Below are 17,319 nucleotides of genomic sequence, written 5' to 3' on the forward strand. Positions count from 1 at the left end.
GCCTTTCCCTCATCATCTCTGGGCAGAGCCGGGATGACGCACACAGCCTCCCCTCGGCCAGTCGGACCTCTGCAGCGTGCAGCAGGGTGAGCTGAATCCTGTGAGCCACCTTTGGTCTCCAAAGACGCCGTGACCAAAAGCAGCTTGCAGAACCTGCCGCAAATCAAGAGCTTTCGTGAAGCGGCTTCTAAGCACCTGGCCTGGGACTGCCCTCGCTGCAGCAAAGGAAAGCGTGGGGGCCAACACTCCTCCCTGGGCAGAGGGGACCCAAAGCAGGAAGGATTCCCCAGGGCTCTCGGGGACAGCTCTGCCTCGAAGCGAGGAGCCCGGGTGTTCGCACTCCCGACACGGCAGCGCTCCGCGCGCACAAGCAGGGCTCGGCGAGAGAGTGAAGTCACTTCGAGGCGCGCACAGCTCTTCCAGCACGGCAGCCGGGCCCCGGGTCCGAACGCCCCGAGGCGAGCGGCGGCCGCTCGTATGCGCGCGGGGCCCAGCCCCCGCAGGACGGCCGCGCTCCGCACAGGGCCCCGCGGCCGCCCCCGGGGCCGGCACTGCCGGGCGGGCTGCGGGCGGGCCGGGGCCGAGCCGCGCGATGACGGGCTCCGCAGCCCTGCCCCCGCCGCTGCGCGGCCGCCCGGCCCGGCGGGAGGCGGGGGGATTTCCAAGCGCCGGCGGCTCGCCGCTTCCTCTCCTTGTTTTGCTTTCGATCTGGACCTTTCGCAGCCGAGGCGGAGGGAGTAACTTTTAGTTTTGCTCCCGCGATTATTCAGCGCCTGTTTTCATTTCCATTTCGCGTCCCCTGGCAACGGCGGTAACCTTGAGGAATTATATAAGTGCCGCGAAGACGCGCTGGGAAGGTAAAAAGCGCTGATAGCGTTATTTATTTATTTATTTGTTATCTTATTTTTTTTCCCCCCCTGAGATCGCCGCGGCGGCCGTGCGCGCGTCCCGCCAGGGCTGCGGGCAGCGCCCGGGCCCGCGAGCGGAGCGGCACGGAGGCCGCGGGGCTGCCGGTGCGCGGGCGAGTCTCACCGCGGGGACAAAGGAGCGGGCACGGGAGCACCGAGCGCAGCCCCGCCGCCAGAGGAGGCCGCGGGCCCGGGCGGGGCGCTCGGCGCTGTGCGGGCCGCGCTCGGAGCCCCGCGGCCGCGCGGCGCCCTACGACCCGCACTTGTTGCCGCGAACGGCGGCGTGGGCGCGGCCCGGCCGGTGCGGGCCGAGGGGCTGCGGGAAGGCCCGCGGCGGGGGGCGCTGCCCGGCCCCTCCCGGCCGTTACACAAGCGGCGGCCGCGCCTCCCCCCCCCACCCTCCGCCGCGGTGACGCCCAGCGGCGGGCGGCGCAACCGCCACGGCGGCCTCCGCTCGGCCCCGGCTCGGGCCGCGTCGCTGCCCGCTCGCCGGGCTTCCTGTGACGGGCGTGTGCCGCCTCCCTGCCGCCGGGCCCGGGCGGCTCCGGACGGCCTCGGCCAGGGCCGCCGCGGATGGTGGGCCGGGCCGCGGTGCTCAGGGCCGTTCCCCCGGCGCTCGGATGGGCTGTAAATATCCAGCGAGGAAGCGCGGCTGTGGGAAGCCGGTGCCCGTCCTTTTAGTGCGTGGTCGGAATGCGCTGCGGGCCGGTAGCAGCGGCACCTAACAGCGCTGGAGCTCCGCTTCCCGTCCGATCCGTCGGGAATAGCGGCCTTTTGTTTATACGGGGCGCTGTCAAGTTGCGCCGATCCTGCTCTTCTGCCCTGCTGGGAGATCAGCAGCGAGCGAAGGGCCGAGACCCGGACATCTTCCCCGAAGAAAAGTTAGGAGCCGGAGTTCTGTTGGCGCGTAGCGAGGAGGGCCAGATTGCAGCACCAAGCTCTGTCTGCGCAAACGCCCGGGATCCAGGCTGCGGGGATTGAAGGATTGCCTCTCCGAGCCCGGATCCCAGCAGTGTTCAGGTCGTTAACTCCCACTGGGTGAGTGCGAGGGAGCACCAAATGCACCAGAGCGTTTCAGGCCGATGTGTTTATACATGGAGCTCCCATAACAGAATTGCATCGATTTCAATTTCAGCACCCAGAACGTTGCTCACAGATGATGTACGGTTGTCACTGATACTGTGCTCAGGTCTTCTGGACAGTGATCTATTGAACGTAGGAGCGCTTGTAAACTAGAACTTCCGTTTCTTGAGATGAAATACTTCACGTTTAGAAGTATAGTTACTAAATCTTAATAGATTTGCATGTAGTATCCTTTGCAGAATGCCCTTGATAGTACCAAAAAAAGTTGAATGTAGCAACAAAATTTAAATTTGCCCTGGTGCGGAAATGGTGACACAATTATAAAACTAGCACGAGTGGTCTGTGAGGCAAATGGTTTCTGTCTGAATCACAATCTTTCCATGCCACTGGCCCCTTCTGAGGTTTCATTGTCCTTCTCTGTCCCGTACTGGTAGTGTTTCTCGAGGGAATTGCTCCATGTGCCACCAGCATGCCATGGCTCCTTCTCACTGACAAAACTCAGTGTGGTTAGTATAGCGTGCAGTGAGCCCTTTGACGCGGTATTGCTTCACTGAGACCATATTCCATGTGTTTTGCTAGTTACAAACACAGCCAGGTAACAGTCTTCTGGCGCTAGTGGCATCCCTTGGGGCGGCTGGGCGTCACAGCTAGTAGACAGAGGTGTTCAGAGTCGTGTTGACACATGTATATTGATGATATCTTTGTTAGAATATAGCAAGCCAGTCTCCTGAAGAAAGGCTGCTCGTCAGAGGCCATGCTGCATAGAAAGGAGTAACTAAGAGGTTTGAGAAATAAAATACAGCTGTTAGACAGGGGGCTGAGGACCCAAATCTCCGTTGTGTGGAGGCCTGCAATTGTGTACAGTGTCAGAGAAGCAGTCTTAATGCATTAGAATGATGCAGAAGAAGGGAGCTAAGACTCAAGAGGAACTGGAAATATATTTGGAATAGAAAGAGCTTGCATTAGAAAAATGGAATTTATCTAAGTAAATCTGTGCGTGCCTTAAGCTGAAGTATACATTTATGTATATGTCATATGCGTGTATAAAAATAAAAGTTTTAAACCAAAACTGAGGGGAAAGTAGGTGAAGAATGACAGCATATACGTGAAGATAGGAAGTTTGCCATGAAATAACCTCTCTTGGATAGGATCATCCCGTGGCATTAAAACCGCTGTTAATACATCTCCATGATACGGTACTTGGAGTATCGGAAACGGCAGAAGCTCAGATACTGTAGTGACAAACTTCAGCTGGCCTAGGGAGGATAGGGTAGCTTCCACGTGTATGAAGTGAGGTGCTGGTTGTTAAAGACCGCCTGTTTCAGGAAGTAGCTCAGAATCTTGTGAATCGCTGCTCCAGGCCTGAATAGGAAGAGGCTAGATTAAGGCAGCGTGGTTGTCCTACCAAGGTGTTGACTGACTGTCATATGTTAAGGCAGAGCAGAGAACTGTTGTTTCAGGAGCAGTAAAGCCAGGGGCTACTGTGGTGATGTTAATTCTCCACGGTAAATCTTCATGAAAGAAGAAAAAATTACGTAAGTATAAGGGCGAGAGGCAGTCAAAAGTATAAAATACTTGCAGGTGGCACGTAATTCTTCAAAGACAGTATAACAGAGGCTCAAAGCAGTTGCATGGTGTCTGCCAGAAATACCAAAAGAGCTGAAGAAGCCGGAAAGCAAAGTGAAGCAGTTCAGCAGAAGTAAAAAGACATCTTTCAGCAAGTTAAAAGTTTTGTGTTCAGTGAGAAGGATGGAAAAGAACGTAAAATCTGTGTTAAACACAATAAGGTAGGCCAAACAGAGTCATGGAACAAGTTGCTAGAAGCATGAAAACAAACAATAAATCCTCTTTGAAGTGCATCAAAAGCAGGAAGCCTGCTGATAAATGATCCATGTGCAGAAGGAGTGCTTGAGGAAGATAAAGTTGCAACAGAAGACTGAAACAAGGTCTCTGAGTCATGCCACACTAGGAAGAGTTTTGGAAGATTCTTTTGTTAGAGGTTTTTTACTTTTTTAAGCGGTGAGCGTGTTAGGGGCTTGCTCTCAAATAGGGGTGACTATAAGAGGGTATCAGAACAAACTGCTGGAGATGAAGGATGAGATGGAGGAGGTGACACTTAAAATGTGAAATTGCTGCTGCATTGCCCGATGTGTGTCACTTGTTGCTTAGAGCTGGCCTTGGTGTTCCAGGAATAGAAGGTGACAAATCACTTGTCAGTTGTTCAAGTTTTCTGGAGAGACCGGGAACTCTAGGGCAGTTGGTTTTGTATTTGTTTGTTTGCCAGTAGTTAGTGAATGGGATTAGTGAACGGGAGGTATAAATGTGATATCTTGACAAAGAATAGGCCTGGCTTTTGTTGAGGAGACCTCGTGCGTCACAAGTCTTGTGGGGTTTGTAAAGGTGTTGTTGAGCTGTTGTTGCGGTCTCCTTGATACCGCCCTTCCCCGAGCAGGGCTGGTCTCAGCGTGGGATCAGATTGCTCCAGGCACTGCCACGGCCAGCATGCTGGCTGGAAGGAGGGTGCTGGTTGTCTGCGCCGGTCAGCGGATGCAGGAGGGGCTGGGTGGTGGTACAACAAGTTCGCTTGTTGGATTCACCCGTTGTTCCCAGCAGTAAAACTCCAAAGGCCGAACTGCAAAGCCTGCAGAAGGATCTTGTTATGTTGAAAGCCCAGCTGTAAGGCTGCAAATGAAATTCAGTACAGACCAGTGAAATGTAATGCACGTGAAAGGGAATGTAACTTTAACTTGATACACAAAAGGGAAGCTTGAACTGACTGTTTTTACTGGGGAAAAGATCACAGGACGTAGGTAATCCTATGAAAAAATAAGCTCTGTGCCGAGCAGTGGCTCAGAAAGCAGAAGGCGGGTTAGGAATTATTAGGAAGGAGTAAAACATGGAATAGTAAGCACCATCATGCCACCATAAACCCTGTTGCTCCCCTCCCCCAAACAGCATTAACAATTTCTGTTTTCCCATCTCAGAAAGGATGCAGTAAAACCTGCAGAGCTGCAGAGAAGGGCATTGAGGACAATCAAGCGGATAGAACAGCTTTTGTGAAAGATCGGGGCGCCTCAGCTTGGCCAAGAGGTGGCTGAGGAGGATATGGGAACGTTCCTTGAAATCATCACTGTAATGAGGAGAACGAACAGGCAATGGGGAACGGGTAAGCGCAACACACAGCAAACAATTGAGAGGCACTCAATACAGGAGGAGGTGTTTGTCGAGCAGCCCATAACTGCGGTGCTCACTGCCCCGGCGTGCTGTGAGTGCCAGGAGTTTAAGCAGGTTCACAGGCGATTAGGCAGCCTGTGGGAGAGAAACTTGCCGTGCGGCTTAGCAGTCGGTGCAGGTCAGCTTCCAGCTTTGAGCACTGAATGTCCACAAATTACAGCAGGTACCGATCAAGAATTCTTTCTGAGAACTAACTGCAGGTAGAGACTTTCTCCATAAGGATAAGCATAAGCCGAAGAAGTGATCCATTTGTAGGTTACCTAGAGAAGCAAGACTGTGCATTGATCTTTGTTACGTGAATCTTGTGCCGTAGCTTTTTAGGAAATTTCAGAAAAAAGAACGTATGTTTCCAAGATGCCCCTACTCAATCAAGGCAAGTTACACCTGGTCTTGTTAACAAGACAAAGGTTAAATGCATCGTGCATACACCTAGCGCTGCATAGGAGTGGTCTTCCAGCAAAATTCTTCAGAGGTTTGCTGGATTAGAACCTCCACTTGTGGACTTCCAGTGCTGAAAGTCAGGATCTGTTTGTAGATAAAGAAGAACTAATCACACGTTACTCATTTTGTGGGACTCTTACTTATCTCTGTGACTTGTTAAAGATTGACCTTTTAGAACTTAGTTCTTCAAAGGCCTTCAGTAATTGTTATATTGAGGATATAAGCCATAAGGTAGTGTTTACAGAAGTTTTATTATAGCTTGTGCTGCCATAAACTGTAGTTAGTGTTAGATGTTTCGTTTTGGTTTTTCCTGAGATCACAAGTACGAAAGGAAAACAAAAAAAATGAGCAAATCAAAAAGAATGAGGAAAACAGATTTATTATGTTGCATATTCCTCATGTAAGAATAACTTTATGGGAAAAAATATTCAATGTATTTAAAGAACTTCCTTCTCTTTTTCAGATACATTGAATCATTACTTATGAACATTGTGAGGTTCTACCTTGCGCTGATGATGTGAGAGCTATTGTGTTAGGATTAAAATAGCCAGTAGGAAGAACCCGTATAGATTATTAACTGTTACAAATTAAGCATGTTAATAGTTAAGAGTTTAATGCCTACATATTTATAGCTAACATATACAATTACGCATTTTGTAAATGGCATGATGAATACACTGCACAGCACACGTCTTACTGATAGGCTATAAAACACTTAACTCGCTTTTGCAGTTACTGCTGGATGTGTTTTCAACGTATCGAGGTGTTAGGAATGGAGCTAAGCTGTGGCAAAAGCAGATTTGCATTTGTCACAGAGTTTGAACTGTATTTGCAGTCGATGTCGTCTAACCATTTCATAGAATCGTAGAATGGCCTGGGTGGAAAAGGACCATAATGCTCATGTAGTTTCAACCCCCCTGCTATGTGCAGGGTCACCAACCACTAGACCAGGCTGCCCACAGCCATTTCTACACAATCATTTTCAGTAGTTTTTAAAGACTGACGTGCTTGGCAGGGGTACAGCACAAAAGAAGGAGGGTTTGCTTACAGCTTGTTATAAGGAAGTTCTTCTTTCTGGTATGTATAGAGGGATATCTGTGAGTTGAGGGGCTCAGTGAGTGCACAGAAGGCAAAATCTGTGCTGCGGTATTTCTATTGATGTTGGACATGGTTTGACAGCGTTACAGGTGAAGCTCTTACAGTATTACCTAAGCAACATAACGCCTTAATTCATCAGTAAGGGGAAGCAGAAGCAAGTTTAGGTCTATGTATACATTTGGTGTGTATATAGAACATACATTTAGAGCATCCTATAGGCTTTCTGTCCCCTTGGTGCACCGGTTGCTCTTACTCTTAAGATGTTTTGTTGAGTTGTACAGATGTGCTTCATTTTAATTTAATTGAGAGATGAAACAAGTGGAAAGTACAGAACTATTGAATTAAATTCAGCATGGCATATAAATTTTTAAAAACAGAATAAGTCAGTTCTCTTGCCGAAAGCATTCCAAATTTGTAACAGTGTCTTAGGTAATTTATCTACAATAAAAATAATTCCACAGTTGAGAAAAGGGAAGGATAGGAGACAAATACTTTAAAGCTGCTGAACTCTTCCCTGCAGGATTTGGACTCTACATGCTGTTATGTTAAAAACGTGAAAGCAAAACTTGAGCATAAAATTGAAACCAACTATAAACAAAAGTGAAACTGACTCCATTGGTTTTCATTTCCCAGTTGGCAAAAATGAAAGAATAAACACAGAGCAAGGAAGCGTGAGAGCTGGACTTCTTAAAATGTAATTCCATGTTGTTATTTATTTCATTTGTTGGTAAATTTTGACTTCTATGGGACAACACTCCTTTAACCGAATAGGGGATAAGGAGTAAGAGCTTTTCCCACTGGTTTTCCAGTTAATGCTTTTCCCATCTAGTGCTCCGTGTGATAACCCTGCGGTGCTAAACGCGGCCCTGTTCTTCTTGCGGGGAAGTAACGTTTGGAAACGTCATAGTAAAGGGGAAGGCAAAGAGAAAAAGAAGTGGTAACATCAGCACCGTGAATGTCATTCAGCTGGCAGGTGCGTTTGGGATTGATTGGCACTGAGACAGGAATTGTTAATAGGATCGGGTGTAAAATGTGTTGTTTGCCTTTCCCTTTGCCTTCAGGGTCATCCACTTAGATCTGGGCCAGCTCAACAGTAACAGAGGATGTACCTCATGTCAGCTTTTTTGGGGATGGCTCTCACTCCTTTTGCATGGGCCAGTCAGCAGTTTGAAGGCCCTTTGTGACACTGAGACCTAGTTGGTCAATTAGTCAAAAGGTGGCCGTGCATTGGGATGTCAGGGAAACTTGAATGCGTATCTTTCTCATATGTAGAGGCACGTGTTCCTGGCCTGTATCAAACAAAATGTTGATTGGGTATTGGAAAGCTGTGCGAGTGCAAAATGAAGGAATTCAACTCCAGAGTCTGAATTCTCACGCACTTGATGAGCTTTGTGTTCAGGTGTATCGGGACTTAGTTCTTTGGATGCCAAACCTGTTCTGGAGATGTGGGATTCGTGAGGGAAGCTGCTGAAGACTGGCTTTGTTTAGCTTAATATTGTTTATCTGGCTCAGAATAGCAATGAAGATGAGTTCAGTGGTCTCACTCTTGCTCTGTAGTATTTTAGGAAACCTCCAAGATAGAAATAGCTGCTGCAGGTCGGGAACTGGGGCTGTCTCATTGCTGTTAGTCTGTGATTGACACAAACATTAGAGGAAGAACATATTTTGTAAGCAATCCCTTTAACCATTCATATCTCAACATGAATGAGTTAAGAAGTTCCCTTATGTTCTGTGGTGGTGGAAAGTGCAACATTTCTGTAAAAAGCAGGATTACAACATACCGTTTCAACATGTGTCTCTATGAAGCTTTTATTACTTAGTTCTCTTGAAATGGAGACCTTTAAAGTTTACGTACAAAAGATGGACTTTTTTTCTGTTAAATTCACCAATGTCTGCCAGTATCTCTAGAATAACTAACTCGATTTAAGTTATTTTTTGTTCTCACACATCTGCTTCTTTCACGGTGCTATTTTTGTAAGCATAAATAAGTACATGTGACAGACATGATTCCAGCTTGCCGTGCGGATGATTCAGAGTATCCCAGCCCCTAAGCCTCTGCCTTCTGTGGTCTGTCCTTAAAGCAAGCGTGCTAAGTAAGTGGCAGAAGTGTGTTTTACTAATCCAAAATAGCATATATTTCTCTTTAATAATTGATCCAGCTTAGCGAGGCCTTTGGGAGCCCTCCCTTCTCTTGAAAGTGAGGGAGAAACTGCTTTCACGAGGGGCTGGTTTTGGTGCTCAGTGAGAAGTTAGGCAGGGATGGTTTCTGTCTTTTGCTCTCGGTTCTGGATGCTGTGTTGGCGATTAGAAGTCAGGGTAGCAAAAGAAGGTGTGGGTTAGCTATTAACTTTGGTGGTAGAGGCTGCCTTTGCCCAGACAATAAAGTGAAAGCTTTAAACAAATATTAAATCGTACTTCAGTGTAGTGTGCAAATAGTTTTTGCTGCGTGTTGCAGAACAGTACGTTATACAAACAAGGCTAGCTGTGGGAAACGAATCAAATCTGAGCAAGGTGGATTACATCAGGTTCAGGTCACGGCCAGTAAATGTGAAAACTCTTCCTTGAACGCATTTCTCAGCGTTAGCTGTCTGAAATAATTTTTCTGCCTCTCTGAGTGCCTTTAAAACGTAACCATCTTTTCTGGAGGCTTGCCCGAGCCTCGCAAGCCACCAGTGTGGGAACACTGAGATTAAGGACTTCTGGTTTACAACAGCTGCTTTTCTTATTCGTGGTGTCCTATAAAGCCCTGACCATGTATTTAGTCAGAGGAGAAACAGGGCAGGAGACGAAGACTGCCCAGGCTTTTAAAAAGATTTTTACAGTGTATAGCCCCCACCTTTTAGATACTTGCATGTATGATTTTGTGTTGCTTTCATAAAGACCAGTTGCGTGTAGGAAATGTGTGCTTGGCAGATGTTTTAGGGATGTCTCCTGTAAGCCTCCTCACAGAGCATTGAGTCTAACAGAGCTGGGGAGGGACTTGAAAAAATGCTGCTGAGCTGCATTAGTATGATAAAAGAAGCGATTCTCGATAATTGTTTGAGCCTTAACAGCCTTCTAGTTTTCATCAGCCTGGAAAATTCCTTACGAATCAGCTGTCAAATAGTGAATTTTCCTGATAGATTTAAGAATGTGCAGGGTTTGGCAGCAGTGGAGCCGCATCAGCTATTATATGTGGGTGTGCGGGAGTGAATTTGTGTGTGAGCAGTTAATTCCTGATTAGAATTGATTTATTTGGGGATAACTGCTCCCCGATGCAAGGAATTAATTGTTGCCTGACAACCACGCCTGTGATTTTTCTTGTTGTAAACAAGCCCTTTCTAAACTTGTCTGAGTGAAGGACTGAACTACTACTGAAAAAATGACCACTTTGTCTTCTGGCAGCTTTTGGGGGAAAAATCGTGACGCATCCCAGGTGCTGAAAACACATCTTGAGCAATCACCAGACTTGACACAAAGCTTAAGGAGTAAATAAATCAGGTAAAAATTGTGGCTGTATTCCAGACTTCTAGAGAAGGTGGCGGGGAATTTTCTCTAATCACGTGCCATTGGCTCCTGCTTGCATAGACCTGCTGTCATCCTGACGCCATCTGAAGCTGGCATCTCCATCCTGAGTCAAGGCGAAAAAAGAAGGAAACAAAGTATTCCTTTACATTTGAAAATGAAGCAGTGGCTTTGTATTCTCACCAGACTTGCGGAAGTTTGTGGGTGTGGAAATGATCTTGGTGGCACAAATACTGCAGAGATGATCTTTAACAATCTATTTGTTAGAAGCTTGGGCCAAGTTCCCAGCTGATGTAAGTCACTGTGTTGCCAAAGAAGCGAATGGGCTCAGCAACAGGCATGATATCTTACGTTATGTTAATATTCAGCATAAGAGCCAGTGAAAGGGAAACCTTGTTGTAGGTATCGAGAAGCTGAAGCATTGTTTCATAGCAGCTCAGTGCAGAAGCACAAGTCAGGCTCCTGATTCTGCTGTATTAAAATATCTCTGCTTTTCTTTGGTGCAGTTCTAGTCTGCAAATCCCTGGGCTACCTTTAACAATGCCTGAGATCGCTGCAAAACAACAACTCATGTCTTTGCTGCTGAGGGAAAATAAGCTTTGCATGGAAACCAAAGGAAAGAGTCTGTTTTGATGTGTAATGTCTGAATCCCAGCCAGGACATGTTAACACCCTTTGGGTGGAACAGAAATGCTATAGGGCTGATGAAATACACTCTATACAGTATGAGTTCCCATTGTATGTTTTCCTGGGCTTGTTTGTCATGCAGTGTATAATGCTGATTTTGGTACACGTTTGAGGTATTTCTTTCGTTCTGTTTGTTCTTCGGTAAGGAATGTTGGGTTGGTTGGGGAGTTTTTCCACCCTCCAGCCCTTGAGGACACAAGACTTTTTTTTGCTTCCACCTTTCTGTATCATCCTTGCCTGCAGCAGCAGCACAAGAGGGAAATGCTGAATGCCCCACTATCTCCTCCATCCAGTCACACCTCCCTACAGCTCAAGGTGAGCACCACCAGCCTGTGCTGAGCAGGAGCTTTGGAAGTTGTGTAGCTGTTGCTGGCAGCATCCCACAGATTTCCAGCCATGATCCCTGTGTGGCCTGTGGTTTAGGAGCTGTGGTAAGCAGGTGAATATTTCTCTGTGATTGCCCTTACTAATGGCCAGGTCATGCCAACCAGTGCTGTGAGGACCTGTGCCTACCAGCCTGCCTGCTCTTAAATAGTTGGCCTTCCAGCCTGTCTTGATGGAGTCTCCTCCTTCCTGCAGGCACCTGAGCAAGTGAGATACAACCTTCCTTGGCTCTTGTGAGTTGTTTTTCTTGGTGATGCTCGGGAAGGACATAGCACGCTCACGTGGACTTTGTTTGCTGCTGCTGCCAAAGCATTAGTAAAGAGCAGGAAAAGTACTGGCTTTCCAGCAGTGTGGATCAAGAAGTATGGCCAGGGGGTGCGCAGCAGTGGGACATGGGTAGGCTTTAAATGGAAGAGAGCACAAGGCAGAGTTGGGATGTATCCGCTGTCTCTGTTTAATAGTGTCAGTATTTGTAGGGAGCAGAAGAGAGAGGCACCGTCAGTGCATGAGAAGAAAAGACCAGAAAGGGTACTGGTTTTGCTGTCTGTTGTGAATTTATCCATGAGTCTAGGAAGTCTTTTCTAGGGTTTCTTGTGCTTTCTTGCCTTGTATCTCTATTTTACAACTCCAAGAGCTTCAGGGTTTTATTTGGAACTCTTAACCCTGTGAGAACAGATATGCGCACTTTTACTCATTTACTAATGTTACCTTAATTAAGTGTTTTGCTGTAGGTTCCGAGAAAGATAACGTGTATTTGCATAATTTGGGGTTGTCAGAAAGCAGGCACGTTAATTCTGCAATGGCAGCGTCAGTGGTAAGATTTTCTTTGTGCTTTTGGAAGACATGAAATACACCCAGGTAGAGGTCTCTTGTAGAATGCAGTTCAATGGAGTTCAGATGTCTGAAATCAGAGCAATTGAGTAACTGCAGTTCAGTTAAGTGTGTTTCAGCTTAAATCTTGTTTATGTTTCTGAAGTATTTCTGACCAGGTCACATTAACAGGTTTTCTTACCCAGGGAAATATTGCTGAATAGGGTGGCTTCCAAGCTAGGTTTGCTCCGAGTCTGTACACGCAAAATGCTATGTGAAGGCAGAGTCCAAGTTGTGACTACGGGACAGAATTTTGCCTCTAAGTATTGGTCCTCAGAATAAGATCATGTTTCTTTGTATCCCTGAACAGTCTTGGCACATAGGCAAATACAGAACCCAGTTCCCTGAATCCTAAAATTAGTGTATGGTCTCATTTCAGCATATGTTTGGTCACAGAGTGATTGATGCTTTTCTGATGTGCACCAGCCTTAGGAAGCAAAGGGAATGCTTTAAAAGATTATCAGCAAAGCACAGATACCAGATTATTATTATTATTTTTTTAAATATTGCCAGTTCTCTATTCACAGAGGAAAGAGAAGTAGATCCCATGCAATACTCTGCGCAAGTTCTCTAGGGAACAGATGTTTTTTCATACCTCTGGGGAAAGGCTGTGACCTATGTCGCAAATACACGTCAAAGTACCTTACCTCACCATACCTTCTCACAGCTGTGCTTCCATATCCAGACCTTTACTTTGTGATAGGGAAAGAAGAATTGCTTTCTTTGTTTTTATTTATTTATTTATTCACTCATATATTTATTTTGCTTCCGTAGAGATAAGTTCAAAAACTATCCTTGTAGGTATAGAGCAGTTTGTGGTTTTGGGATAACCTTTGTGTCTTCTCAGTTATCCAGAGGCTGATAGAGTGAAACAAAAGGGAGAAGAACATCTTATACTGTTCAGACTTATTACATGCTCTACTGTTGCTTTCACTTTCTTTCTACAGCTACCATAATTCTACTGAAGAGCTCTTCATTCTCAAAGGTTATGCTTTCTATATGTCAGTAGTGTCATTTCCTTGTTATCTAGTATCAAGGAAATCACTAGTATGTCTTAGCATGCAGTAGAGGGCTACCAGCCGTTTATAGAGCATTACCCAGTGAAAATATTTTCAGCTGTAAGGATAGATAGAATGTAACCCAACTATCATTTACAGCTTTTCTGATATTACTTTAAAGGGAAATATCTCTTGAGAATAACCAATATTTTACTAATATCTTTAAAAACAAACAAATGCTCTAGGTTTCCTTCTGAAGAGTCTTACATAAAGGATGTTAGAAAAACACATCTTGCAAAGAAGTATGGAGCTGAAATTCAATCATACGTTATGTTTTGAGGATACTGTAGTGACAGCTACCTGCTCGAGGCTCTTTGTATCGCTACTCATAAGAACACGTATACCTGTGCTTTGGTCTCTTACAGTGTTGTGCCTCTTTTCCTTCAGCTGTCTTTCTTGAGAGGTTGGCTTGTATGCTTGATCCCAGGCTGCCGTTACAATTCTCATGTAGGAATCTTATTTTCCAATGCAATGTGCTGTAGTAGGAGCTGTGTTGCTGGCTGGCCTCCTCCAGGTTTCTGTGTTCGTAGCTGGGTTGTGCTGTCCAGACTTCAGCAACTTGTGCTTTCTTCCACAACACTTCTCTCTGAGTCACATCTGTGGGATTAAGACAGTTTATAGCTTGTCAGAGAGGAGATTCCACCGCGTTTTCATGGTATGTAATTGCAAAAAGAATAAAAGACGGAGCTGACTGCAGAACTAGCACAAACCTTCAAAAGTCGTCAAACTACTATTACTATACTAATGTAGTATTAGTGCTGTTGTACTATTGTATAGTGCTACTGTACTATTACTATTCCCCACAGGCTTGAGTTAAGGGTAATGGCTGTTTTGAAATAACATCTGTCAATATGTTCCAGCTCCCACAGCTGAGAAGTCAACAGGCCCTGACTATGGCCCCCTTTAAGAAAGTGTAGGTGATGAAAATGGAGCAAGAAAAGGGAAGTTATATTAACAGAGCTATCACGCTTAATATATTTCGAAGATGTATGGTTACAAATTGTGGTTCTTGTTGATGTGCTTTCTTGTTAAGAATGGCAAGTGTAGTAGGACAGAAGAATGTTTTCTTGGGTCCCATCTGCATTAGTAGTTGATTGTGTTTCTTGGCAATTATTCTTCCCCTCCCCCCACCACAGGACAATTATAAACCAGAAGCAAAACCAAACAAATTATTCTCAATGTCATGCCAGAAAGCTTGATTTCAGCATGGTTCTCTGGAAATGCTGAGCATTTTCCTGAGCTCTCCCTAGAGAGGTGCTGGAGGTCACTACAGCCCAAGTTTGAAGCTGTGGTATAAAAGCACAATGTCTTTATTTCCTATTTTGGATTTTGGGGATGCCACCTCCCGTGTGGTTCTGGGCAGGATGGGAGCGTTGGTTGGGCTTCAGCCGAATGAACAGGCCTTACAGAAGGAGGTATTGTTTGCAACCCTGCTACTTCCCTCATCACGTTCACAAAGCCATCAGGGTGAGAATAGCCTTGGTTGCGATGAGATTGTGATGGGGTTGAAGGCAGTCTCAAAGCACAAAATACGTGCTCCTACACGTAGCTTTGACCCCAGGGGTGTAAGTCTGAAAGGGAAGTGCACCATGAAGGTTGGTCAGCAGTGGGTGGTAGGTGCAGATGTGCTCATGGTGTTGCAGGCCTGCTTCAGACTCTAAATGTTAATGTTTCGTTTTCCTTAAAAGGATTGGCTGTTTTTACTTTTTCCTTTCTGATGGGTAAACACCAGAGAGAAGTAGGAGCGAGGGGACCTGGCATGCCCTGTGTTTTGTGTGGCTCACCCTCATTTCTGGCTTTGTGTTTGCTTCGTAGTTAACATATTCTGATCTAGGGTGAAGCTGACTTGATGTTTAATGATGGCTAGTGAAACTCGACATGCCTTTGCTGCCTGTTCAGGGGAATTGTAGAGGCCTTTACAAACTTGAACGATGCTTAACAGCAGAAGGTGGTTGTCCCACCACTGTGGAGGGGTGGACTTCAGGCTGACAGCGAAGGCTACAATAAAAATAGCACAGAAAGGTGCCATCATCATGAGACTCCCAGGTGCAGCAATTAACCCTGCCTCTTAACTGTGTCACACGTCCTGGAAGGCAGTAGTGAAATATAGAGGTTACTTTTTAAGGCACAGCAGAATCTTGGTGTTTCTTACTATACAAGCAAAGCACGTTTGACAGCCCTGGAGGGAGGACATGGCACCTTCATTTCACACAGAGAATTGCTAGATAGAGCTGACTCGTTATTTTCATTGCAGAGATGTTGTTGACGTGCGGCTGCCAAAAAACCACTACATTTTAGCGACGTTATGGTCCGTGCTGTCCCAAGGGAGAAGGGTCCGGGAGTGCTTTCTGAAAACGTCAGGCTTTATTTTCTTCAGCTCGTGGTCATAGAGGAGCTCGGGGTATGTTTTGATGAACACACACATGTTGCGTTTGCCCTTCTGTGAAATACAGCTCCCCAGAAGATGCCCACAGCTCCCTCCAGCTGGACATCACCACAGGTTATTTTTAGCTGGGTTTGGTTTTACTTTCAGATAAACAGATCGTGGGAGCCACTCCTCCCCTCTCACAAGCCAAACCACTTTTCTGCTTAGCACTGAGGAATTTGATGTGGTGCAGGTAATGGATGTGAAGGTGTACGCTGCTGGCTGCAGATGCTGTGCCGGTCCAAGAGGACTCCAGGCACTGTGAAGGAGACGAGCATCTGCCGGGAACAGCTGGCAGAGCCCCTAGGGACATGAGAGGGGCAAGATATATGGCCCTACCTTGCCATTCTGGGCAAGGCCTCCTCCCTTATAGCAGTGGTGTCGGCAGTTTCTCCTCTCCTGAAAAGCATCACTTTTTCACAAAGGCAGCTTTTATATTTTTCTCCCCCAGGTGGAATTTGCTTCTGCTACCTTAGAGGTTACTTTCTTGCTTTTTGTGTAATTAGTTCTTTCAGATAGGCTTGAAATTTGTCTTAGAGGCTCGTCATCCACAACATAGGATGCGTCCTGCTGCAATCGGGGGCACTTAGATGTTGAAATCTGAAGATTATACGTAGTGTTTCCATGGCTTAGCTCAACGTGTATGTATATTTCAAGAAGTCTTATGAAGAAAAGCTTGTAAGATGATAGTTGCATCTGCGTGCTTCTTCCCTGACAGCTAAATAGAAATGCACTCACATTTTTAGTGCAGTCATTTGCATTTTTCAACTTTGACCCTATTTCTGGTAGGTAGGAGGTGGCACTGAGTGTTCGATACAGGACAGTTGGTACTGGAAGGGCTTCAGGGGCCTGGCTACATCTGCTTTGTAAAAAAGCGCTTGTACTTCTTGCATATATGAAAAGAGAATAGTGCATTTTAGCAGCATTGACAGCTGGACTAGATGACCTTAGTGGTATTTTCCTACCTTAATGATTCTATGATTCTGTGTCACTGTCACTCAGAAAACAGCTTTGCTCTTGCACAGACTGGGGCTTTGCAGGAGCATTCCGCCATTGCTGGGCTCCAGGGTTGTCTGCTTTCTCATATCTGAAGTGAACCTGAAAGCGAGCTGAGCAATTGCAAGCATTTTCTAAGCTATTTTAGACCTTTCTGGTCACTGGAAGTATATCAGAGAGCCTTATTGTTACGCTCAGGTTTTAATTCCTTGTTAGTTTCAGGAAATACATGTCCTCAGAGCAATGAGAGGAAACTTTGAACATATTTCTTCCCCTTGTGCTGGGTGTGGGCTTGGTGCTGCCTAATTGTTAGTCTGTCTGATGGCTGTAATCCCATAGGAAAAAAGAACAAACACATTTACATTTGTGACATTGCTGTGTGCTTTCAGATGTGTGGCCTAGTCTTTTTGTTTTTCTCTTTTTTTGTTTTTTTTTTTAAGATCAAAGGTGACAAGAATAGCAGAGCAGAGAAGTTAAGAATGATGCAGAGAACGCAGATGTGAAGAACAAAGGAGAGAGGAAGGAGCTGAGCCTGGTGTAGTGGGGGAGAGAAGAAGAAGCCTAAATGCAAGTACTTGAATGTGGAAATGATTGATTGCAGGCTGGTTAGCTGGAGTTTAATGCGGTGCTTT

General features: G+C 46.0%; 1 protein-coding gene across 10 annotated transcripts in view; it reads left to right on the plus strand.

Moving 5' to 3' along the window:
- IRF2 (interferon regulatory factor 2) overlaps positions 607-17,319 on the plus strand; it is a 43,572-nt gene continuing 26,859 nt past the window's right edge. Inside the window, exons 1-4 of one of the 10 annotated variants that reach the window (XM_021393736.1) lie at positions 1,414-1,946; positions 4,976-5,157; positions 15,521-15,667; positions 17,128-17,254. The gene's annotated coding sequence lies outside the window, so the exon portion shown is untranslated. Of the gene's footprint in view, positions 858-1,410; positions 1,947-4,975; positions 5,158-10,148; positions 10,245-15,520; positions 15,668-17,127; positions 17,255-17,319 lie in introns of those variants that run through there. The other 9 variants (XM_021393735.1, XM_021393740.1, XM_021393737.1 and 6 more) reach the window with 9 other exon arrangements.

The sequence above is a fragment of the Numida meleagris genome, chromosome 4, assembly GCF_002078875.1.
Source record: "Numida meleagris isolate 19003 breed g44 Domestic line chromosome 4, NumMel1.0, whole genome shotgun sequence".
In the NCBI taxonomy this organism is placed as follows: Eukaryota; Metazoa; Chordata; class Aves; order Galliformes; family Numididae; genus Numida; species Numida meleagris.